This window comes from Balaenoptera physalus, assembly GCF_965194825.1.
Source record: "Balaenoptera physalus genome assembly, chromosome: 12".
In the NCBI taxonomy this organism is placed as follows: Eukaryota; Metazoa; Chordata; class Mammalia; order Artiodactyla; family Balaenopteridae; genus Balaenoptera; species Balaenoptera physalus.
This window is the reverse complement of record NC_138897.1, coordinates 91,730,078-91,755,509: the sequence shown is the minus strand read 5'-3', so window position 1 is coordinate 91,755,509 and position 25,432 is coordinate 91,730,078. Positions and strand designations below refer to the sequence as shown.

Below are 25,432 nucleotides of genomic sequence, written 5' to 3'. Positions count from 1 at the left end.
GAGAAGAAGTCGTTTTCTAGCAGGGGTGCGTGGGGAGGGGTTGAATGGGTCCAGTGAGTCCCCAGGCCAAGGGTCATATGGTATCCGGTGACGGCAGACAGTGATCGCCTGCCTCCGCCCACTCAGGACCACCCCGTCGCACCCCACAGAGCCACCCGGCCCACGTCTGCACCCCAGCCGGCCCCGCCTCCCGGAGGTTCCTGGGCTCGCCCTCTTCCCACCTCTACGCCTTTGCTCTCCCCGGCTCCTACTCTTGGCCCAGCCTTCCCGGGTCTTCCCGCCGCGGCCTCTTCTCCCTTCAGATCTCAGCTCAAATGTCGCCTCCTCAGAAAGGCCTTCCCAGACCACACCACCTAAAATAGACTCCTCCACACAGCCCACTCCCTCTGGAGCCCCGCTCACGTATTGTTCTAAGTCCTGCTGTTCGGGAGCTGAGGTAGACATGGTTCCCCCACTCCCTGATCCATGCTGATGATGGTGGAACCAGAGGCTGAGAAGGATCTGGTTTTGAAGGTGGCTTTTCTACGCCTGGGCTGTGTGACTTTGGACAAGCACCTAACCCTCTCTGAGCTCATACATCAGTAGAGATGAGAACTCCAGCCCTGCCTCAGCCTATCCCGCAGTTGGGTGAGAATTTCTGCATATTAATCAGGCCCCTGAGTCTCTATCTAATGGGAGTATTTCAGGGGTTATTCTGAGCAGAAAAGGCCTTCCTGGATCCTGAAGGTGCTCAGGCAAGGCAGGAGGGACTGCCAGTAGCGACCTAGGAGATCCCAGGCCTCCCACCCCATCCCCCCACCCAGCAAATCCCGGAATCTCACCCCCAGCCTGCTGGCCTCAGAGCTTGGGGCAGGATCATAAGAATTACACAGTTCAAACTCTCCCCTTGTGTACAGATGGGGAAACTGAGGCTAGGAATGGTCCTGCCCTACGTTCTGTAAATGTGGGGAGGCAGATCCAGCTAGGAGCCAGCCTCGGCCCCCGGCCCAAGGCCCTCTCCTCCGGGCTAGGCTCCCCGAGGTCCCACCACCGCCTACCCACCAGGCAGCCGCCCCCAACGCGGGCCCTCTGGCGCCCTTCCCCGCCCCCCGCTCTGCTCCAGCTCAGCCCACGCGCCCGCCGGGCAACAAGCATAGAGCGACATTGCCATCTCGTGGCTGTTGCTGGCACTGCGGGCCTGGCCTGAGCAGCGGAAGAAAGACTGCGGAGCGGGCGGGGGCAAGGGGGGCACTAAGCAGAGAGATTTCCCCACCTCCCCCAACTCGGAGAGGCTTTAAAAGACCCCGTATCCTTTGCACCTCCAACGTTTCCAACCCGCGGGCGGCGATCCCCATCGTGACTCACTAGTTGAGATGTTCTTTGCAAAGAGGAACTGTCTTCGTTTTCCAATGCAAATGCTCACGGTTACCTGAACCGTCGCTGGCATTCTCTCCAGGGAACAGAATCGACTCAATCACGTCTCCGCCATCCGTAAATGGTGGGGCAGGGGAGCCTCTCAAAAAAGCGATCAGGGTTTCCCTGGTGGTGCAGTGGTTAAGAATCCGCCTGCCAATGCAGGGAACACTGGTTCGACCCCTGGTCCAGGAAGATCCCACATGCCGCGGCGCAACTAAGTCCTTGCGCCACAACTACTGAGCCTGCGCTCTAGAGCCTGCGAGCCACAACTGCTGAGCCCGTGTGCCACAACTACTGAAGCCTGTGTGCCTAGAGCCCGTGCTCCGCAACAAGAAGCCTCCGCAACGAGAAGCCACAAATGAGAAGGCCGCAAACCGCAACAAAGAGTAGCCCCCGCTCGCCACAACTAGAGAAAGCCCGCGCAGCGACGAAGACCCAATGCAGCCAAAAATAAATAAATAAAATAAAATAAAATAAAAAAGCGATCAAACTCACTTATATAGGAAATCAAGAATGATACCGTTCCTGGATATCTGGACCAGTGATGGAAAGAAGGGCGCCTGTTTCTGACAACCTTTCTGGGGACCCAGGACCTCAAGTACCCCATCTCTCTCTGTCCCCTTTCCCCACTTAATTTTTCTGCATAACAGTTACTACTGGCATCATGTGTACACGAAGAAACGTCTTGACTGCTGGTCTCTTCCACTGCCCCTGTCTTGTTCACCAAATGGCTGGTGTCAAGAACAGTGCTGAGGGCAAGGGGACGTCGTCCAATAGTGGTCAACTGAGTGAATGAATGAAGGACAGTAGATTAAGGGCTGAGCCCAGGGAGGCTGCAGAGCCCCGATGAGCATGTGAAAATGGAGAACAGAAGGGGCTGGAGTTCACTGTCAGGTAGGGCCCCAGAGGGTGGGCAGACCCCCGGGAAGCATGGCATCCTAGAGTGTTTATGCAGAAAGCACCCTAAACAGCTCCCCCTGTAACTTCCAGCATGGCCTGGAAGCAATAGAAGTTCCCTGGATGCCCAGGAGCAGTGGTGGGAGTGGGTGTGAGAAAGGCACCAGAGGGGTGGGATTTTTAGCAAGATTAAAGGTGCTAGGGTAGGGACTTCCCTGGTGGTCCAGTGGCTAAGGCTCTGAGCTCCCAATGTAGGGGGCCGGGGTTCCATCCCTGGTCGGGGAACTAGATCCCATATGCCGCAACTAAGAGTTCACATGCTGCAACTAAAGGATCCCGTGTGCTGCAACTAAGACCCTGCACAGCCAAATAAATATTTTTAAAATTTTTGAAAAATAAAGATGCTAGAGCAGAACAAAGACTCATCAGGAGCAAGGACATGGTATTTAACACCTGCCGGGCAGGGATTGCTCAAAGTGCTTTGCATGGTTTGTTTTAATTGTCGTAAAATATACACAACATAAAATTTACCGTTTTAACCATTTTAAAGTGTCCAATTCAGTGGCATTTAGTACATTTACGATGCTGTGCAGTCATCACTTATATTCAGTTCCAGAACTTTTTCATCACCCAAAACAAACACCCTGTACCCAGCTACTCTCCCCTCCCTCAGCCCCTGGCAACCACCTACTCTCTGTCCCTATGGATTGACCTATTCTGGACATTTTATATAAAAGGGAGCATACAACATGTGATCTTTTGTGTCGGGCTTTCTGGCACTTAAGGTTTTCAAGGTCCATCCACATTGCAGTATGGATCAGTACTTCATTCCTTTTTATAGCTGAATAATATTCCATTGTGTGGATATGACACCTTTGTTTACGCCTTCAGCTGTTACTGGATATTTGGGTTGTTTCCACCTTTTGGCTGTTATGAATAGTGCTGCTGTAAACACTTGTGTCCAAGTTTTTGTTGCAACACCTGTTGTCCATTCTTTGGGGCTGACATGTTTTAACTCACAACCATCCATTTGTTTTCTGATTGAAGAAACTGAGGCACAGAGGGATGAAACAATTTGCCTATGGTCACACTGCCAGCAGGGAGTGGCCAAATCAGATTTGACCCCAGGCAGTCAGACTCCAGGATCCATTAGCCCCCGAGAAGGATGGGTTTCACCTCCTCCACCCACTGTTGCCCCAGTACAACCCAGGACCCCCAGAAACTCAGCATAGCCCTATCTTTCTTCTCAACAGACTCCCAGTTGGTTTGAGCGGCAGTGTGTCCAGCCCTGGGAGCAGGGGTATGGATTCTCATAGGTCTCAGCCAACCACAAAGCCTCATACCAGGGACTCTTCTGACTGAGGCATATGACCCAGTGTTGACCAATGAGATGTAAAGGAGAGTTGTGGGAAGATTGCGCTCCCTGATCAGATGAAAGAGGCAAAGGGCCCTTTTTCCTCTACACTTCCTTCCTTCTTCTTGGTGTCTTGTAGAGTAAAGGTGTGATAGGAGGGCTCTGGCAGCCTCTTTTGACCTTGAGGCACTGCAGTACCCACCACCAACTACAGATGGCAGAGCAGAAAGATAGCGAGCTCCTGACAACCCTTGAGCCACAGTGTCAGCCCCAGAAGAGCTGCCTGCAGACTTCCAGTTCATTGAGATGATATGATAAACTGGATCGTTTAAGAACTGCTATTTGGACATCCATTACTTGCAGCCAAAAGCAGCCTAATTGATAAAGTCAGGAAAAACCCAAATAGACTGATATGCACTTACCACTCAACAAAATAACTTAAGTCAAAAGGTAGAAAAAATACAGAAAATTATATTTCCTTTATGCTGACTTTGTGAGGGTTAAATTATTTTTCAAATTATGTGTTCCTGGCAGAAACTCAAAGATACGAGGATTGAAAAATCATAACCCCCCACCCCGCCGAGATAACCACTCCTAGTATCTTAATGTTTTTCCCACTAATTTATTTAAAATAGGCTCACATGGCAAGTATTGTTTTAACTTGCTCTTTGCACTTAATTATACATTATGAACATCTTTCCATGCCATTTAAACATTTTTCTACATGACAGTTTTAATGAGTGCAATCCTATCATTGGAAATGCCATCATTTGTTTAACCAATTTTCACGTGGCTAACATTTGACGTCATTTACAATTTTTCACTGTTCAAAAGCAACAGTCTCATTCCTATACCTTTATACATGCTCATAATTACCTCTTCAGGGTGTAATCCTAAAGAACACATTGTCAAATGAAAACCTGTGCAGTTGAGTGATTTTCACATCAAGTGCCTCTCGGGAAAGTTGCACCCATTTAAATTCCTATGAGTTCATGGCAGGGCCCATTTGCTCAAATCTGGATTTGAGGTCTACAAATTCAACCTTGTTTGTTTTATTTAATTCATTTTTAATATACATTCTCTGGTGTATGCGATTAATGAAAGATTTCCCCTTCAGACTAGTTCTTTATACATTATGAATTTGTAAATATCCAGGAGGTGGTAGCCATGAAATTTAGAAATTTAGTGAAATCATCACTAGTTGCAATGTTATCACTCATTATCATATTTTTTAAGCCGCTCCCCTTTGGTCAAATTTGTGTGGGAGGAATGATATGGTACCAATGTCAGGAAAATACTGGGCTTGTCCTGTCTGTGTAGTTCTTTCTCCTGACCACATACGCCTGTGTACACTTTTAAATATTTTTTGTTTCTCTCACAAATTACATTTATTCTTTAGTCTTTGTTTAGGGGAGCTTCCTGTGGGAAAATTAGAGAGCATTTAGTACCACGCCAGGATTAATGTTAATTAGCTTCTCGGGTTTTCAAAGCACACCAGCTCCACGGAGGTACAGTAAATGATTCAACACAGGACAGGATGTGTGTCCTTCAACACAGGACAGGCTGGGGTGGAACTGTGGAAACATCAATGGAAAAACGAGACCAGTGCTTGGTGGATGTGGTCCTACTCTTAGAGAAACCAAGTTGGAATTCATTGTCTTGTCAAATCACTGCATTTAGCCTGCAAAGGGCCAAGAGATTTCTTGTCTGAGACCATAGGGCTCAGAGCAGTGTTACATTTTACAATGACACAAGCTTAAGTCAAAAGTGATTTATTGGCTCACACAATCAAAGCGTCCATGGCTTCAGGCTTGGCTGGTTCCAGGATTCTATGTCAGCATAATGGCAGGAAAGGAATATCATTGGCCACAGTGAGGTCATATGCCTATTCCTGGACCAGTCACTGTGCCCAAGGGGATGGGATATGCTAATTGGCCAGGCCTGAGCCATGTGTCCAACCGTGGAGCTGGGAGGGGCATCAGCTTGCCCAAACCGCACCCCCACGGTGGGGAGAGGTGAGTTTCCCTAGAAGAGCCAAGGTGCTGTTTTCAGAAGATGGGTACATAGAGAATCAAAGGACAGATGTCCACTGCAGGTGGATTCCGTGTGAAAAACAGACCTGGAAAGGACGCTGCTCTGTTGTTGCGGGAGCTTCTGCCTCAGCCTTACAATCCCCAAATGCCCGTTCATTCAGCAGGCAGAAGACGGAGGTGAAGGCATGCTTATGCTTTTAAGTGTGTAAAAAAAGAATTTTAAATGTGGTTGCATTTCCTTAAGCATATTTGCGTTGAGCAAGTCCTGCACTTTGAACCCTAGAGCTGGAGTACCCCAATTTTTCACAGCAACACCTGTTAGTAAGGCAGGAGATCTTGGTTAAACATACAAGCAGAGAAAAACGCAAACCAGAGCATCATTAATGAAATTTTCAGCATGTTCAGGTCCAGTCATTACCCTACCCCAGAGGAGGAAACCCGCCATTACTAGCTCAAGTGCCCAGGTATGCGTGCCCTTTAATATCTGATCAGTTGAATACGATCATCTTTGTCTTACTGTTTATTAAGACCTTCCAATGTAACAAAACGTTTAACCATCCCAATAAAGTCAGAGGGGGGTTTTATCCCCATTTTACAGATCAAGAAACTGAGGCTCAGGGGTTTAATCAGTTTGCTCCAAGTCATTCAAAAAGCAGAGCTGGGGTTTGAACCAAGACCCAGCTGTCCCCAAAGTCCTGTCTTAGGCACCGCAGTGCTCTTCCTCCATCTCGTCAGAAAGCTACTCCTGATGTCAAGACGCAGAGTTGCCTGCCAGAGGGATAAAGCACTATCTCTGGGTCACATCCACCCCTCAGAAGAGCTGCCTCGCTAGTTTGGTCACACAGTTAACTACTGAGAACTGCTTAAACTTTTCCACCATGTTGAACTTGAACAGGAAATAACAACCTGCGCTATTAGGACTGATGATGGAACCTCACATACAAAAACTGATCGGCTGGGAAAGCAGGGACCTGGCATGAAAATTCATGTGCGTTAGAGATGCCAAAGTACTGAGCTCCGCGGTGGCCCCCAGGCAGACCCAGCACCTGTTCTGGGGCAGGGGATGCCACCGAGTTTATTAAATGCAGCGGCGAAAGTCCCCCTGGGTATAGCATCCTTGGAACCACACCATCTAAATTTCATGGCAATCATCTCCTTGACGTTCACGAATTCATAATGTATAATGAACTAATCTGAAGTGGAAATCTTTTATTAATTGCATAAAACAGAGAGTGTATATTAAAAATGAATATATAGGGCTTCCCTGGTGGCACAGTGGTTGAGAATCCGCCTGCCAATGCAGGGGACACGGGTTCGAGCCCTGGTCTGGGAGGATCCCACATGCCACGGAGCAACTAAGCCCGTGAGCCACAATTACTGAGCCTGCGCGTCTGGAGCCTGTGCTCCGCAACAAGAGAGGCCGCGATAGTGAGAGGCCCGCGCACCGCGATGAAGAGTGGCCCCCGCCTGCCGCAACTGGAGAAAGCCCTCGCACAGAAACGAAGACCCAACACAGCCAAAAATAAACAAATAAATAAATAAGTAATAAAAATAAAGGAATTCCTTTAAAAAAATTTTTTTAATAAATAAATAAATAAAAATGAATATATAAAACAAATGAGGTTGAGTCTGTAGATCTCAAATAAACTGGCCGTGGAAGGAACCTTCATACACACGACTCCTTGGGATTTGAGGAGTGGGCCAGTAGCTGAGATGGCTCTCGAAGAGGCTGATGCTGTCCACTGTCGTTGGGTAGGTCCCCAGGCACGGTGTGAGTGCTCCTGCCAGGACAGTGGGCACTGTTTTGTGTCCTGGCTTTTGCTGATGTCTGCTGCAGGTTTCAGAAACACAAGTGAGTCTCCCAGTTGGAGATGCTGTGTTGCCTGAATCCACAGAGACGTTGGGATATTTGAGGGCACTCAAGCACACACAGCTAACAAGTGGCAGAGCTTAGATTTGACCCCCATCACTCTCTTTCCACTCTGGCCCTCGGCTTCTCCTATCTTTGTGATTTACAGAACAGAACTCGCCTCGCATCCCTAGAGGTGGAAGCTCTGAGCATGACACTGGCCATGGGCTGATCTTGAGGTCAGGGCTGCTTGGCCACCACCACCCACAAGCTCCCCGTCAGCCCCCAGGGCCACCTTGCCTGGTGCCAGGAGCCCTCTCTCCCTGTTGAAATGAGGCCTAATTTCCAAGGCTCCTCGGGAGAGCTCATGCAGCTGAAATCGCTAAGTATAACCGCTTGAAGCAGTGCTGACAGCTTCTTGCACAACGAAGGTCCTGATTATATAACAAGCTGCCTGGGGAAGGAAGACTTGTGCCTGTTCAGGTTTTGCAAAAAAAAAAAAAAAAGGAAAAACAAATGAAGAAAGTCAAAACTGTCCTCCTTAACCCTCACTCACTCATTCTTTGGACAAATATTTATTGAGTCCCTACTCTGTGCCAGCCGCTGTTGTGGGCATTGGGGATAGGACAGAGAATCAGACCAATTTCCCTGCTCAGGGGAAGCTGACCTTCTAGCATGGGGAGAGAGACTATAAACCAAATAAACTGGCAAAATATATAGCAGGTCAGATGAAAATAAGTGCAAAGAAGAGAAATAAAACAGGTAAAGAAGTATTTTTAGAGTGGAAGGGAAGGGAGTCAGAAAAAGCTTCACTGCAAAGACAACATCTGAGCAAATATTTAAAAGAGTGAGACACAGGTACTGTGGGGTGAGCCTTTCAGGAAGTGGGAACAAGGAGTGCAAAGGCCCTGGGGTTGGATGGTGCTGCTATTAAAAAGGCACAAATGGAGACCCATAGCCCAGATTGGGGTCTTTGCAGACACCATGGACCAAAGAAGGTAACTCCCAGCAACCAGAAAACAAAAGGTGTAGCTGCCAACAAGGAGATGTGGTTGGGCTGGCAGGGGCTGGGAAATGGCTTCCGATGGGGAGGAAGAATGAGGGATGGGGGGTTGGGGAGTGGATTCATTCATGCATTCTTTGGTAGGCAGAATTCTAAGATTCGGGTCCTGTATAATCCCCAGCACTGTGAATATGATGGATTTGAGTCCTGGATTATTCCTGTGATTAGGTTATGTTATATGGTCCAGTTGACTTTAAGAAAGGGAGGTTATCCGGGACTTCCCTGGTGGCGCAGCGGTTAAGAATGCACCTGCCAATGCAGGGGACAGGGGTTCGAGCCCTGGTCCGGGAAGACCCCACATGCCACGGAGCAGCTAAGCCCGTGCACCACAACTACTGAGCCTGTGCTCTAGACCCAGTGAGCCACAACTACTGAAGCCTGCGCACCTGGAGCCCATGCTCCACAACAAGAGAAGCCACTGCAATGAGAAGCCCGCGCACCGCAACAAAGACCCAATGCAGCCAAAAATAAATAAATAAGAAATCGTAATTAAAAAAAAAACTGACTGGAAGTGAGATTCTCCACTGCTGGCTTTGAAGCCTCTCAAGCCTCTCCAACCCCATCTCCTGCTGTCCTCTTCCTCTCTGTGTGCTGGCCAGCTAGCTCTCCTTCCCTTCCTAAACACACCAAAAGCTTGTTCACCTCAGGGCCTTTGCACTTGCTGTTTTCTCTGCCCCAGATCATCACATGCCTGGCCTCTTCCCATCTTTCCAGTGTCTCCTGAAATATCACCTCCTCAGAGACCTTTGCCAACCACCCCATCTGAAGAAGCCTGCCCCACCTGCAAATCTATTTATTCGCCTTGTTTTACCTCTTCATAGCATGTATCATTCTCATTTGGTATTTGATTTATTAATTTACTTGTTGCTTATCTTTTCTACTGGAATATAAGCTCCAGTACTGCAGAAACCATGTCTTCCTCTATTTCAAAGAGTTTAGAACAGCTCTTGGGGCACAGAAGACACTCAGTAAATATCCATTGACTGAATGATTGGAAAATTCCTCTGATTAGTCAGTGGTTGTTTTTATTTCTTCCAAGGGGTGGGGGGAAAAGCACTGAAAAAGGAATAATTCATGGAAAAATGAAAATCCTAAGCTATAGCAAGACAGTCATTTGCATAATGACAAGCATCTGATTTTTAATATAATTCCACCTCCAAAGTAAAATGTTAGCTATTCAAATGAAGCCAGGCCCCATGAAAGGGCTCAAATAAACAGGAGCGGGAATCACAAAGGTGGAAATCAAAATCCTTCTGTGGTTGTTTCCCCTCCATCACAGAACGATTTTAGTTTTTGCCATCTAGAACTTGCCAGCTATTCCAAACACTGTTAGCTATCTAATCCAGCGTCCATTCCCAACTTCTTTCTCTCTTACCTCCTCACTCTCTTAGAGATGAGAAAGCTGAATAGTCATTTTCCCAGACTCTCTTGAAGATCTACTTCCGTCCAGTAAGATGGAATGGAAGAGGTCTAGAGATAGTCTGGGAATGCCTTCGCCTCCCAGAAATAGGAACAGAGGTACCTGACCAGGCCCTAGCCCTTCTTCCTGCTTTAAATGTCACCATGATGGCTGGAGTTGCAGCAGCCATCTTGTGACCATGAGGAGAAGGCCAAGAGAATCAGAGATTAGCCCTTAAATTACTGAGCAGCCTTATCATCATCCAAAGATAACCACCTCTAGAATTCTTGATATATGAGAAAAGTAAATCCTTATTAAGCCACAAAAGTGAGGTTTCCTGTTACCTCCAAGCAAAAATCATTTCTTACCAATATACAAGCTGTGTGGTTACAGACAACTCCACGTAAGTGAATAAAATTTTGTCTTTTGTCAAAGCAGTTTCATACCCATGATCTCATCTTATCATCACAACATCCCTCAGAGTTTGGGTGAACAGACTCTAGTTTCTCCATCTGGTAGATTAAAAACTCTGAGATTCAGAGAGGTGAAGTGACTTGCCAAGCATCACACAGCTATGTGGTGAAACTTGAGACTCAGAACTACAACCTGGACTTCCAAATTCCTAGTCCAACACATGGACAGACAAGAACCCATCGTATAAAATAGGATCCCTTAAAAGAAAACCTTCATCATAAACCTATGTTTTATGGCTTTAGACCAACAGAAAACTGTCATAAGCCATTTAGAAACCCAGGACCCAAGTGGTCCAGTCTCAGAAGAGTAGTTGGCCCTCCAGATCCACAGATTTTGCCTCTCCAGATTCAACCAACCATGAATCCGTGGATGCCAAAACAGCGAATGCGAGGGCAGACTGTATTCACTGTACTAGGTCATTTTATACACAGGACTTGAGCTTCCAAGGATTTTAGTATCTGCAGGCGCTCTAGGAAGCAAGCTCCTTCGACACTACATTGTGGGATGACTATATTCTGGTCAGAGTAACACTGTCCATCAATCATAAAGAAATTCCAAAATAACTCAAGGTCCTTTTTTTTTTTTTTTTTTTAATAACAACCTCCTGGTCTCTTTTTTCTTTCGGCTGCACCACACGGCATGCGGGATCTTAGTTCCCCCACCAGGGATTTAACCACTGGACTGCCAGGGAAGTCCCAAGGTCCTTATTTACATTTACATTTACTTTACCATAAAGGATGGTCCACAGAAATATTTCTTAAAATTCTCCTTTCCTCCTGATCTACATCCCTCCTACTTCATACCTCCTCTCCTTCCTCCAGACTTCCCCGAAACCTTCTCTCCCAGACTCCCAGGTCTTTCTCCCTGAGCCAGTTGTCACATTATTATCTCTTAGTCCCAAATCCATCCTTCTTTGCCCTGCTTCAGGACACTGGAGCTGGCCCCATGAGCGTTTCTCCTCTGCCAGCTGGTAGAATGTTGGGCTCTGTCCATAGAGGCATTAGGTTGGCAGCCCCACCTCTTTTATTCAGAGCAGAAGCCCAGCTGCTCTCACACAGAAGTTTCAGCAGCGCTCCCGGTCCTGCTCTCCTCACCTGGCAGCCTTAAATACACCCTCAGACCACACTCTCCCCAGCCTGTGGGCCACTCCCAGAGAGCAGCTCACATCCTCCAGCAGTGGAGGACTGTATATACGGACCAGCTGCAGCCTTCACCTTCTGACACGCTTCTGCACTCGAACAGACTGCGTGGCTTTATTTTTTGTTTGTTTTTGTTTTTTCTTTTTTCGCCACACCACACAGCATGCAGGATCTTAGTTCCCAGAGCAGGGATTGAACCCACGCCCCCTCCAGTGGAAGCGCAGAGTCTTAACTACTGGACCGCCAGGGAAGTCCCAGACTGCGTGTTCATGCGGTCGCTGTGCCCTCTTCAAAGAATCTCAGCCTTGGGAAGGACGGAGGAACTGTGGTCCATTCATTATCCTCTTTCCCTCAGCTGTTCTTTTGTACCTGCTACTTCTGGACCCCTCAGGGTCTTCTTTTACCCCCCCCCCTCCCTTATTTTTTTAATTTGGCCGCTCTGCGTGGCATGCAGGATCTTAGTTCCCCCACCAGGGATTGAACCTGCACCCTCGGAAGTGAAAGCACCAAGTCCTAACCACTGGACCACCAGGGAATTCCCTTCTTTTACCCCTTTAGTTAGTTAACCGCCTCTTCCTAGCTAATGATTCTTTGTAGCCAACATTTCCTGTTCAAATTACTGATGTAATTTCTGTCTCCTAGTTGGACCTTGACTGATACAGAACTCGCTGTGGGAATGATTCCAGGACACAGACCCTGAAAGATGGGATTTTGAGATTATGTTGTTCATCTCCTTGGGGTTGAGGGCAGTGCAGAGATTTTGGCAATGTGTAATATATATACCCATATAGGGCTGGATAATATTGTGTACTCGTTTTATCCTTTCCCTCCTATCTAGCAGGTGACAGACACTGGCTTATTATCTCAAGGAGGGGATGTGACTTCCATGAAAGCAGATACAAAAGCCTTTAGGTTTTATCCTTTTGTCTTCCAAAACCCCCAGCTCTTTAGTTCTAGGATGCTAAATTCAAAGGCCCCCAGGAATCGAGCTAAGTAACATAAATGAGTGACACAGGGCAGGTGCAGAGCAATAGGGAGTGGTATGGACCGTGGTAAACTGGAGGATGCGTGATCTGCTTAATGGCATTCAGATTTCATTGTTAAGGAGCAATCCTGGGGAACAGGTGGGCATGTCCCCGGATTGACTGAGAAATCAGGAAAGCACAGGGGAATCGGGGCTCAAAAGAGCAATAAATTTGAGCAGTAGAGAAAGGAACGGGAATTATTATGGGAAACATCTGTCACATGGATCATCCGGTCTACATCTGGGGAATTCCCCACTGTCTCAGTCTTCACAAGAAACAGCAGCTGCCTTACATCATCAGTGACAACTGATAATTTTAAAAGCATAATAGTAATACCTAAAACTCAGAATGCTTGCTCAGTTACTTCTTCGACCTGCTTCACGTATATTCTGTCATTTAATTCGCACACCCCTAGGGGGGTAGGCACAGTTACCATCCCCATTTTGCAGATGAGCAAACTGAGGCACACATGGCACCCAGGGTCACACAGATAAGTGGCAGAGCCTAGATGTGAACCCACCCAGTCTGTCTCCAGAGTCTATGTGCTTAACGCCTGACCTGCCTTTCAGCAAGGGCGTGAGTGTGTGACAGAGCTTGGCTGACTAGACTTTGAATTGAGAACTCCTGACCTGAAGAAGCAGAGACATGCAGAAGCTATTCTGGTGGCAGCAGCCATATCCAGTGTCCAGGGGCATCCAGGCCCAGCAGCAGTGGCCTCCTCAGACTCTGTGGCATGCTTCTCTCTGTCTGGACATCCTCATTCTATTTATCTGGGGAGTATATTTTTGCAGCTCCTCAACAACCCTGTGAGCTCCCCTGGCATCGTTTCAATAAATTCCTCTTCAGCTTGAAGCAGCTGGACGCTGTACCCGGATCACTCACATCCGGGTACCCTGACTGGTATGACTCTATCTGAGGCACACCTGCGCTCTGGGGCCGCTGCACCTACAGTAAGCTCCCTCGGGACTTGAGCATCTTTGAGAGAGATTCTGGTCTTTGCAACTCACCAGTCCTGGATTCAGATGACCCTGGCTTTCCAAACTCTGAGGCCGTACCAGGAAGGGACCGAGACTGCAAGGTAAGCTCTGGCTCCAGAATAATCACACCTGTCCTGGTGACAGCGGCCAGGACTGCAGTGGAGAGTGTGGTTTGGAGCTGATCCAGATGAGGATTTTATCACATTTCATCATTATTAAGAATTAGCTCTGTGTCATTAGCACACCAAGCTATCAACTCAAATCCATCCCACCATCTGGAAGGGACTTCTGCAAACAGCATGGGGCTCAGATGGATTTGTTAGGAGAGCCGTGAGCAGAGATCAGCTGAGAGGGAGGGACAGACAGAGCGAGAAAGAGAAATAAAGTGAGAGACAGAGAGAGAGACAGAGAGTGAGAAAGAGGAACAGAGTGGGATCCGCTTGCCATCTGCCCATGTCCTAGATGTGGATGCTGAGTCCCAGAAGAGGTGATGTGACAGGCTGGCTGAAGGCCAGGCCTTCTGATTTCATAGCCTTCCAAGGCAGACCTGATGTTTGTGCCTGACCAGCAATGATTCCCCTTCTATTCTGGCAAGAGGACCCGGATTTTCCTTTGGGGGACTACAGCTCTCTTCTTTGGGTCAAGATGTTTACACATGGATGACCCCGCCCACAAGTGGCCACATGACCCAAGTCTGGCCAATCAGATTCACAGGGAGGGTGCCAGGATAAGCACGTAATCCAACTTCAATCAACGGAAGCAAGGCCCGAGAATTTTGCTGTAACTCTTGGTAAAGTTGTGTTCCTTGCCCCTGGGAAGTCCAACCTCTTAGAAAATGACCCTGGTGTGTTAGTTGGGTGGTCTGGGAAGCAGACACTGAGATGAGGTTAGGAGAGAAAGAGATTTATTGGAGGTGACACTTGTGAAAGATATTGAATAGAAGTGGGGGGAGGGAAGCAGGAGTGGGCAGAAGCTTTCAGAACATCATGCAGATCTGACCACACAATGCAACAGCATAAGCACTGAGCAGAAATGACCAAGCCCTAATCCCACCACCATTGGCTGGGGTCACCTGGGATCAGCAAGGCCTGGCCTCAAAAGCTCAGGCAGACCCTGAGGGAGCTACAGCAGGAGGCTGTCAGCAAACTGCACTCCTGGTGCTGATGGCAGACGCCTCCTCGAAAGGAGATCCAGCCACATGCCTCCTGGTGGGGACACATGGAACTGCGGGTGGCCTTCTTGCCCAACAGTGACTCCAACGCAGAGGACAGCAGACCCTTGGTGAGATGGACAGAGAGCATTGGAACATTGTTTGAGCTCCTGGATCCAGCCATGCTTGAAATCCGTTCTTGGGCTTCAGTCATATTAACCAATAAAGTCTTCCCTTTTCCTTAAGCCAGATGTGTCAGGTTTCTGTCACTTGCACTCCTAGCATCCGACTAACATTCTTAGTCAAGTCAGCTTCTTTAAGTTCAACAAGTGAATATTTTAGTTAGTGGAATCCCATCAAAACATCTTCACAGATCAAACTGTCTGAGCAGGAGACCATAGCCTGTTGTGTCAACACGTTCTATCCCCTCAGCCCTAGCGACTGGGTCAAGGACGGCCATATGACACAGTGTTGTGATCTAGCTCTACGACAAATGTTAGGAAGTTACATTCACATTTCTGCCTCTGAAAGACATTCAGATATTAACAATTAAGTGACTAAAATGAAACTATCTCATTGATAGTCTCTTATGGGATAAAGTAGGTAATCACATTTTTCTCTGAGATTCAATAATAAATTGAAAGTGGTGGTCCAGAGTACAGACCCTGGGGCCAGCCCACCTGGGTTTGAGCCCAGCTCCAGAACTTTCGGGCTGCATGACCTCGGGCAAGTCCCTCAGACTGTGTGCCTAGATTTCTTCATCTGTAAAATGGGGGAGATGATAGCACCCACCCCAGGGGCCTGCCAGGAAGATGAAATGCGTTACTCCGTGTAAGTGTGCCTAGGAGAGTGACTGCTGTGTAATTAGTGTTACATGTAACCATCATCACCTAAAACGCTTCCAATGCCACCCTTACACGTTTCTGTTTTCCTGAACTTGACCTTTGTACAAAAGCAAAGGCTGCTCCCCACCCCCACCCCCCCAGATTGGAGGCAGCCGGTGGGCAGAGCGAGGGCCAGCCTCCACCTTCTGTGTGTCTTCCTCGGAGGAAAAAAATATGCAAGCAAAGACGAGGCTCTGTAACCCATTTGAGTGTCTCATTACCATTATCTAATGCTATTTGCAGGCTTTGTGTTCCATTTGGCAACTTGTTAAAGTAATTGAACAAAATATAACTAAAGAACAATTATAATGAAGTTTGTAATTAGGTCCTTAAAACACTTAATATGGAAAATATTTCAGATGCTTTTTAAAAAACGGTACTCAAGTGAGGTGAGGCAGATTCAGAAATCAGAGAAAGCTAAGGATGCTTTCTCTGGTTTCTAATGAATAAAGTCCCCCCAAATCATTATCCGGCATCAATAGGCTAATTTGAATGAGATAGTGGATGTGAGTGTGTAACCCAAGGCATGGCACATAGTAGGTGTACAAGAAATATTAGTTCCTTCCCTCCCATTGGCAGGAAGGTCAGTGAGGGTAGGCAATGTCATCTACTGCTGTCTGAGGTTTTTTTGGGTTTTTTTTCAATTTTTATTTTATTCTGGAGTATAGTTGATTTACTATGTTCTGTTTGTTTTAGGTGTACAGCAATGTGATTCAGTTATACACAGACATATATCTATTCTTTTTTGGGTTCTTTCCCCATATAGGTTATGATAGTGTTGAGTAGAGTTCCCTGGGGTCTACAGTAGGTCCTTGTTGATTATCTAATTTATATATATTAGTGTGTACATGTTCATCCCAACCTCCGAATTTATCCGTCTTCCCCCCCCCCTTTCCCCTTTGGTAACCAGATGTTTGTTTTCTAAGTCTGTGAGTCTGTTTCTGTTTTGTAAATTAGTTCATTTGTATCAATTTTTAGATTCCACATAGAAGTGATATATGATATTTTTGGTTCTCTGTCTGACTTACTTCACTTGGTGTGATCATCTCTAGGTCCATCCATGTTGCTGCCAATGGCATGATTTCATTCTTTTTCCTGTCATCTGTGTTAAATGGGGCCTCGCGGGGAACGCTATAGTGGACAGCCCTGTCAGACCCCACCTCAGCCACGGGATCTCCCTGCATCATGTTTTCAGCGTTTATCCATGTTGTAGCATGTATCAGAATTTTATTCCCTTTTATAGCTAAATAATAGTCCACGTTTTGTTTATCCATTCATCTGTTGATGGGCATCTGGGGGTTGTTTCTACCTTTTGGCTATTGGGAGTAATGCTGCTATGAACATGGGTGTACAAATATCTGTTTTGAGTCTTGGCATTCAGTTCTTTTGGGTAGATACCCAGGAGTGGAGTTGCTGGGTCACACGGTAACTCTGTGTTTAACTTTTTGAGGAACTGCCAAACGGTTTTCCAAGCAGCTGCAGCATTTTATATCCCACCAGCAATGCAAAGGGTTCTGATTTTTCCACATCCTCACCAAAGCTCAATTTTTGCACACACATAGATAAGCTCAAGTAACCACCACAGGGATCAAGATATAGAACATTTCCTGCACCCCAGAGGCCAGCCTCGTGGACATGCGTATTGGTGAAAAGCTCCCCAGAATCCAGGGCCGAGAACCATGCCCTTAAGTCTTTGCGGCTGACTCTCTGGGAAGGCTGGCTGATTCCCAACCTAAAAATAAACCTCAGGTCTGAAGATGGAATATTAAAAATGACATTGTCACCTTGACAGAGTGGCTAATAATGCCACAGTGGGCAGAAGCCCATCGATCATGGGCTGCCGCCTTCCTCTGGAGAGCTGAGGAAGACCCGGGGACGCGAGGGGACGCGGGACGGATGCAGGACTCACCGGAGTGGATGCCCGGCTATGCGTGCCCTGCACGGAAATCTCCGCCGGCAGCTCCCCAGGCCTCTCCCCAAACTGTGAACGTGAAATCTAGCAGCCAGGCAGAAGGGCTCACCTCCCCAAATTCAATTTGCAAGGTCAACCATGCAAGAACCCAGGCCTAATGGAATTGTCACATCTGTGTCGCAGCCATTTACAACGTGCTCTTGCGGGGTCTGAACATGAAAGCAATTATGTGATACATACTTTGGCAAGAACCTGAGGTCCCCATCAGGGGGAGAGAGACACTGCCGAGTCAGGTTATTTAAAAAGAAAGAAAGAAAGAAAGAAAAGAAAAGGAAAGGAAAACAGCCACAAAAACACAATCATTATGAAAATATGAAAATTTCCGCTTCTCCAGAAATCACATATGAAGACCTAAGAATCAGAATCCTTTTAGAAGCTCCATTGTCTTAAGAGTATAAATAGCATCCTGTGAAAAACCCACAATTTCAATCAAGCTGGAATAATGGGAAGGACCACTCATGGAACGTTGTCTTTTAAAATTTCATGACACATGAATTGATTCTCCTCCAAATCTAATTAGAGGCTCAAACATATGAGAGGGTTTGTGACGACGTCAAAGTGACTTGGAAACCGTATGTGGCAATTGATCTTTTTCACTGAGGTGTGATTTTTTTTTATATCAATCTAGACATGCAAGAACTACCCACCCCACCCCACAAAAAAGAACTACCCAAAAAAAGGACCACATAATGAGGTTTTGATTATCAAGAAAGGGATTCTCTCCATTCTTTGCAAGCCCTTTCCAAAACGTTCAGGAGGAAGGTCAGGACCAGCGTCTGGAACCAGCCTGCGTGGGCTGGAATCCAGCCCTGTGTGACCTCAGGCAAGTTCCTTGAACTTGGTGCCTTATTCCCCATCTGCAAAATGGGGATAATGATGATATTGACCTCCCAGGCTCATAGTCAGGATCACGCCCTTGGAACAGTGCCCAGCACGTGGTCAATGTTGGCTATTATTAGCACCAGCCAGCCTAAGGCCCAGACAAATGGCTCCAGGCCCTGAAGCTGTGGTCCTGAGCCCCGTCCATTATAGAAGGACAGCTAAACAGACACTCCAGCAGGCGCCACAGCCCTTGGCCACCAGGACAGCCCAGACTGACGAGAAACAAGCTCGTTGCCTTTGGCAACTGGCACCTGCTTTGGACGTCAGCGCACAGAGGGGACCCAGGCCGTCATTATCAGCGCTGCAGGCCCACCGTCTGCTTGATGCGGTGTGATATTCATCAGCTCCTTCCAGCGCAGCCTGGGTGGGAAATAAGCACCAGCCGCACCTTCCGGCAAACGCCGTTTCTGTTTCCTGTGCCCACCAGTGGTCCTGAAGCATCACCGCAGGTTGAGGACCCCTGCTCAGGGCAACCCGGGGCTTCCTTCCGACATGGGGACCACACTCCACCAGTTGTGGCCAATCAGAACCTTCCATTCCCCTGGTCACAGTGATTGTGCACATGACCTTGGCCAGACCAATGAGATTTCTCCCCAGGCCTTTTGTTGGAACTTAGGCAATAAGTCAAAGATGAACACCTATGCAGAAGAAAGTAGGGACAAGATTTTATAGTAGTAGATGATGTTTACTGAGTGCCTACTATATGCCTGGCACTATTTATAGGCAATGTGGTTACTTCACTCTCACCACAACCCTGTGAGATGCATAGTCTTTTTAATCCTCACTTTTATAGATGGGGAAATGAGGCTCAGAGAGGGTAAGTAAATTCTCTATGGTCACACAGACAGCAGAAGAGCCATAATTCAGATCTAGGCAGTTGGTTCCAGGGTAAGGTTGCCAGACTTAGTGAAACAGAATGCTCAGTTAAGTCTGAATTTCAGATAAACAATGAATATTTTTTTGATATAAATATGTCCTATGTAATACTGGGGACACACTTACACTAAAAAGCTATTCACTGTGTATCTAAAATTCAAATTTAACTGAGTTTCCTGTATTCTATCTGGCAACCTAATTCCAGAGCCCACGCTCTTAACCACTACACCCTACTGCCCTTACAAGATGCCATGAGAGCATGATGCTGAAACCTGATCACATTTTCCCAGCTCCTGGATCCCGCTGTGCCTGAAGCCTGTGATGAGAGATGGCTTTTTGTCACGGTGCCAGTCCCAGTTCAAATGAGCATTTTTATTGAAGGCTTACTCTGTGGTTGGGACTGAGGGGTGGAGATACAGACAAGGAGGAAGAGTCCCATCTTCAAGGGGCTGAGTGAGGCTGAGGAGACAGGTCTCATACACAGAAAGGTGCTAAGTGGAGTGGGATCACACCTGCTGAGGCCAGGGCCATTGAGAGGGTGTATTTGTTTTCTATTGCTTCAGAATAGATTATCACAAACTTAAAAGGTTTAAAACAACACACACGGGGCTTCCCTGGTGGCGCAATGGTTAAGAATCCTCCTGCCAATTCAGGGGACACGGGTTCGAGCCCTCGTCCGGGAAGATCCCACATGCTGCAGAGCAACTAAGCCCATGCACCACAACTACCGAGCCTGCGCTCTAGAGCCCATGAGCTACAACTACCGAGCCCGCGAGCCGCAACTACTGAAGCCCACGCGCCTAGAGCCTGGTGCTCCGCAACAAGAGAAGCCACCGCAATGAGAAGCCCGCGCACCGCAACGAAGAGCAGCCCCCGCTCGCCACAACTAAAGAAAGCCCGCGCATAGCAACGAAGACCCAACGTAGCCAAAAATAAATAAATAAAATGAATAAATGTATTAAAACACACACACACACCCACACACACTATCTTACCATTTTCATTGGCCAGAAGTCCAGGCACTGCTTAGCTGGTTCACAGCTCATGGTCTCACAAGGCTCCATCAAGGTCCAGGAGGTCCAGGGGAAGTCCCTGGTGGTCCAGTGGTTAGGACTCTGAGCTTCCACTGCAGGGGGCACAGGTTTAATCCCTGGTCGGGAAACTAAGATCCCGCATGCCACGTGGCACAGCCAAAAAAAAAGGTGGAGGTCCAGCTGTGTTCTATCTGGAGGCCTGATTCGAGAAGGATCTCCTTCCCAGCTCCCTCAGATTGCTGGCAGAATTCACTTCCTGTGGCTGTAGAATACATGGTAGCTTGCCTTTTTAAAGCCAGAAATTTCTGCTACTTGGAGTCTCTGACTTCAGGGAAGGCCTGGAACTTCTTTTAAAGGACTCACGTCATTATTTCAGGCCCACCTGGATAGACTTCCCTTTGATTAATGCAAAGTGAGATTATGGACCTTAACTGCATCTGCAAAATCTCTTCACCTTTGCCATATCCGATCGGTTAGACTCAGGTCACAGGTCCCACTCACATCAAGAGGAGTGGGTAACACACAAGTGTGGGTGCTAAGGGTGGGAATTATGGGGTCATTGTAGGGTGTGTCCACTACAGAGAGGACACGTCAGCCCAGACTGGCACAGCAGGACAGGCTTCCCGGGGAGAGGGGATGTGAGTCCGTTTCAGGAGTGGTGGTGTGAGGAGTGAAGAACTTCAGGCAGGTGAGACAGGGTTTGACCTGAGCAATTCCAGTGCCTTTGTTTATAGTGATTTCCATCTCTGGCCTCACTGCAGCCTCTCCCAGCCATGGCAGGTGGTTGTTTCTTATCATCCCACGTCTTGAGTGAGGAAACTGAGGCAGAGAGAGGGAAAGTGATTGGTCTAAGTCAAGAGATGGGAGGGGTGGGGAGAGAAGGGGGAAGAGGGGAAGAGGAGGAGGGGAAAGGGGGAGGGGAGGAGGAGAGAGGAGGAAGGAGAAGAGAGGAAGGAGAGGGGAGGGGAGGGGGAGTAGGGGCAGGGGCCCCAGGTGTGGGCAGGAGGAAGAGTGGCAATGTGTCGGCCCCCCAGGAGGGCTGAGCCCACCTGCCCACACTGCAGCCCCTGGCCCAGCACCTGGGCTGCAGAGGCCTCAGAGGGGGGCAGCTAGATGTTAATCCAGAGTCTCACAGACTTTTAAAGGCAAACCTAAGATTTCAGAGCTTTACTTTGCAGAGTTTATGTTATGGAAAAACAGAGCACATTTCTCCCCAGCCCACCCCTGTTTCCTTAATCTGGAAATCCATTCTAAGTCACCAGGACCCAGCTTGTTTTCCAAGCAACCTGAGATTCTGTCGAGCTGGGGAGGGGCCCAAGAGCAGGGCGAGAGACACAGGTTAGAGGGAGTCTCTTTTTTTTTTTTTTTTTGGGCCGTGCCCACCCGGCTTGTGAGATCTTAGTTCCCCGACCAGGGATCCAACCCGCTCGCCCCGCAGTGGAAGCGCTGAGTCTTCCTCGGAGTCTTAACCACTGGACCACCAGGGAAGTCCCTGCCTCTGCTTCTTAAAGGAAAGCCACACGCTCCTCCGGGACCCACGTTCCTCACCCTCAGTCCCGCTTACTGGAAGAAGCCGGCTCCACGCCTGCCGGGGAGTCATGTGACCCAGGCTTAGCCAATCAGCATAGTCTCTCCTCCTGGCCAGTGATTGGCTCAGGTTTGGGCACATGATCCAAACAGTCCAATGAGCTTCAACATGGGAACTCACGTGGGAACTACTAGGGGAAAAAAATGTTTCTCCCCTCTCAGCCCTGTGAGGACGTAGCCTGGAGCTGTATTCACCTTGCTCTCCTGAGAGGAGAAGCCATCTGAGAATGCGATCAACACAGAGGAGGGCAGAGCGGATATGGGGGCAGAGAACACTGATGACATCACGGAGCCCCTGGATCCTGCCACACCTGAAGCTAGTCGCAGCACTTGAGTTTTCAGCACTGTGAGCCAATAATACCCTTTTTTCGCCTGAGCCAGTTTGGATCGGGGTTTCTGTTACATGTAGCCAGGAAAATCCTGAGTCATGATTGAAAAATGCAAGCGGACACCAAAAGGAATGAGACCACGCTGAGCAGGTAAATGGTGAGCAGGAAGGATGAGACCGGCAAGCTCGAAGCCCAGAAAATGAAAACTGGGTCCAAGCTGTCCCTTTTCCTCTCCCCAGAACCTAGCCTGACTCATGATGTACAGTTCGAGCCAGGGAAAGAAAGAGTAGGAGGAAGCACAGGGAGGGCGTCCCAAGATGAAAAAGTTTGGAAATTGTTCCAGAGCATAATGAATTGACTTAACAACGGTTTCTCCCCTGGAAGTCATCTAATGAAATTATGAGACCATCCACTTACTGCTGTGACGGCCAAGGGCACGCTCCAAGATGATCAGCCGTGACAAGGAGCCAGCACTTAGCTCGTAGTGCATTTTAAACATCATCTAAACGGGCCTTTTCTTTTCCATTTATGACAGCCTTCAAGGCTTGGGGACATGATGGCAGCAGGCTTTTAGAAGGAGTTTGTGCTGATGTAAACGGCAACTCGGCTCATCACCGCCAGCTTGGGCTTCCGGCGGAATCCGACAGGCTCCCCATCACTTTGGCTGTGTGTTCAACACCTATTTGCTTGATGAACCGGAACCATTCTTGTGTTTTGTGCACGAGTGGTGCTCGGGGTGACAGGGTGACGCTGGGGGAGGGCGGGGGCGGCAGGGAGGGTCTGCATCCGGCGCCGGGTGGATGGAAGACTTTTCCAGAAGTCAGCTTGCCCGTTTTCTCCTTCCCTACTCTCTTCTGTCACCCGTGGAAGGCAACCAGGGGCACAGAACCTCGCAGCCCTGGCCAGGCCACGCTGCAGGTCCTAAGGCTCCCTGGAGCTGCTGCTGGGACATGGGTGGTGGGAACGGGAAGGACAGGAGCAGGGAGGAAGGCTCAGTGCAGCTGGCCGGCAGGTGCCGGGGTTTTGAAGAGCGATGCTGGGGCCAAGGCACTCCACGGGAGAGCTGGCTCCGCGGGCGATGGAGTGGGCTGTTGTTCCAGCCCATCTGTCTCTCGTTAATGAAGTTGTCCAGCGCGGCCTATTAATAAGGACGCGTGGGCTCAGCCGGCCTGGGACGTCCTGCCAGAACTAAAGGGCACGGCGACTAAGCCTTAACGACTCCTCAGGCACAGTCAATATGAAGTGGCTTCCAAGCACCCGGCCGGAGGAGAGGGCCGGCGGTCCAGGGCCTGACCTGAGCCCTGGGAAGGAGGCTGGCAGGCCGGTCACAGGGGGAGGATAAGCCCAGCCCCGGGGCAGTCAGCAACCAGGGGTCCCGAATGCCCACCCTCCCGGCTCGGGGCTCACGCCTTCCTGACCACCACTCTTCCCTCTTCCTGCCCTACAGCGCCTGGCGGAGTTTGCGAAGCTAGGTAGGCAGAATAATCCCACTCCCACCCCCAGAAGGATGCCCACATCCCAATCCCTGGAACCTGTGAAAACGTTAGGTTATGTGGCCAGGGGCATTTAAGGCTGCAGACGGAATTAAGCTTGCTAATCGGTAGGTGTTAAAATAGGGGACTATCCTGGATTATTTGAGTGAGGCCAGGGTAATCACAGAGGTCCTTGTACGTGGAAGAGGGAGGCAGGGGTGTCAGATGCTGCAGCCTTTGAGGATGAGGGATGAGCCACCAGCCGAGGAGGGAGGCGCCTCCAGAAGCTGGAAGGCAAGGAACGGGCGCCCCCTAGAGCCTGCAGAAGGAACACCACCTGCTGGCGCTCTGATTTTAGCCCAGCGAGACCTGCGTCACACTTCCGACCCCCAGAACTATAATAAATTCATGCTGGTTTAAGTTTGTGGTAATTAGTTACAGCAGCATGAGTAAACTAATACAGGCATACTTGGGAGACATGGCCGGTTCTGTCCCGACCACCGCAATAGAGCGAGTCACATGAAGTTTTTGGTTTCCCAGCGCGAATAAAGGTTGTTTTGTTTATACTATACTGTAGTCTATAAACTATGCGATGGCATTATATCTAAAAAAAAAAAAAAAGTACGTACCTTAACTAAAAAATACTTCATGGCTAAAAAATTCTGTCTGAGCCTTCAGTGAATTGTAATCTTTTTGCAGGTGGAGGGTTTGAAATATTGCGAGAATCGCCAAAACGTGACACAAGGACACGAAGTGAGCAAACAGCACCAACAGATTTGCACAGGGTTGTCACAAACCTTCAGTTGGTAAAAAAACAAAACACAGTATCTTCGAAGCACAATAAAGCGAAGTGCAATAAAATGAGGTCTGCCTGTACACAAAGGTAACAGGCCCGGTTTAAAAGCACTCAGCTGTCCAGACTGCCCCGCAGGGAGGGGTGGCCTGTGGCCAGTTCTGGCCTCTGAGGCATAAGCAGGTGTGCACTGGCTGGGCTTTCCTGGAAAGCCATTGCTTTGCTGATACAAAGGGCGGGGGGTGCCGAGGAGGGACAGGCTCTTTGCCTCTCACCCAGCCCTGGTCGCTTCCTCCTTCCTGCCTGGGACACGGATGGGATGCTGGGGGTGAGCAGCCCCACGCGATCACGGCGGAGCCCAGGGGACAGGAGGAGCCGGGCACCTATCGCCCCTGCACCCGCCCTACAGCGGCCTCTAACCTGCCGTGATGCGAGAAAAATGAGCCCTGCCAGGAGGCAGCCCGGATGCTGCGACACAGAGCCAGGAACGACCCAAGTGCCACCCGGCTCGTGCAATGATGAGGAAGTGCCGTCCAGAACCCCGGCGGCCCTGAGCCCTGGGGGAGCCCAGGGTGAGGAAAGTCCTCCTCCTCTGGGGGCTGGCTTCACACTGAGAAGGGCTCTGGGGCCATTCGGGCACCAGGCACGGCCGCTAACTAGCAGGGACCCAGGACATGCCCCCGCCACCTGGGCCAAACATCTCCCAGCGGGTTGCGGCTCCTGGCTGGCCCATCAGCACCAGCTTTAGGCCCTCAGATCCAGCCCCGGCTTCAGAGAAAACACGCAGCACGCCGCTCGCACGGGTGTGTGCACATACACGTATATGCTTACTGTATTAAATGCCTCAT

The 25,432-nt window shown here is 48.9% G+C and overlaps 1 protein-coding gene across 1 annotated transcript in view; it reads right to left on the bottom strand.

Moving 5' to 3' along the window:
* Positions 1-25,363, bottom strand: part of TMEM132B (transmembrane protein 132B) — a 416,404-nt gene extending 391,041 nt beyond the window's left edge. The window contains exons 1-2 of the mRNA XM_082418222.1: positions 21,943-25,363; positions 20,365-21,222 (exon numbers count right to left, since the gene is read on the bottom strand). The gene's annotated coding sequence lies outside the window, so the exon portion shown is untranslated. The remainder of the gene's footprint in view (positions 1-20,364; positions 21,223-21,942) is intronic.
* Positions 25,364-25,432: the final 69 nt, after the last annotated feature.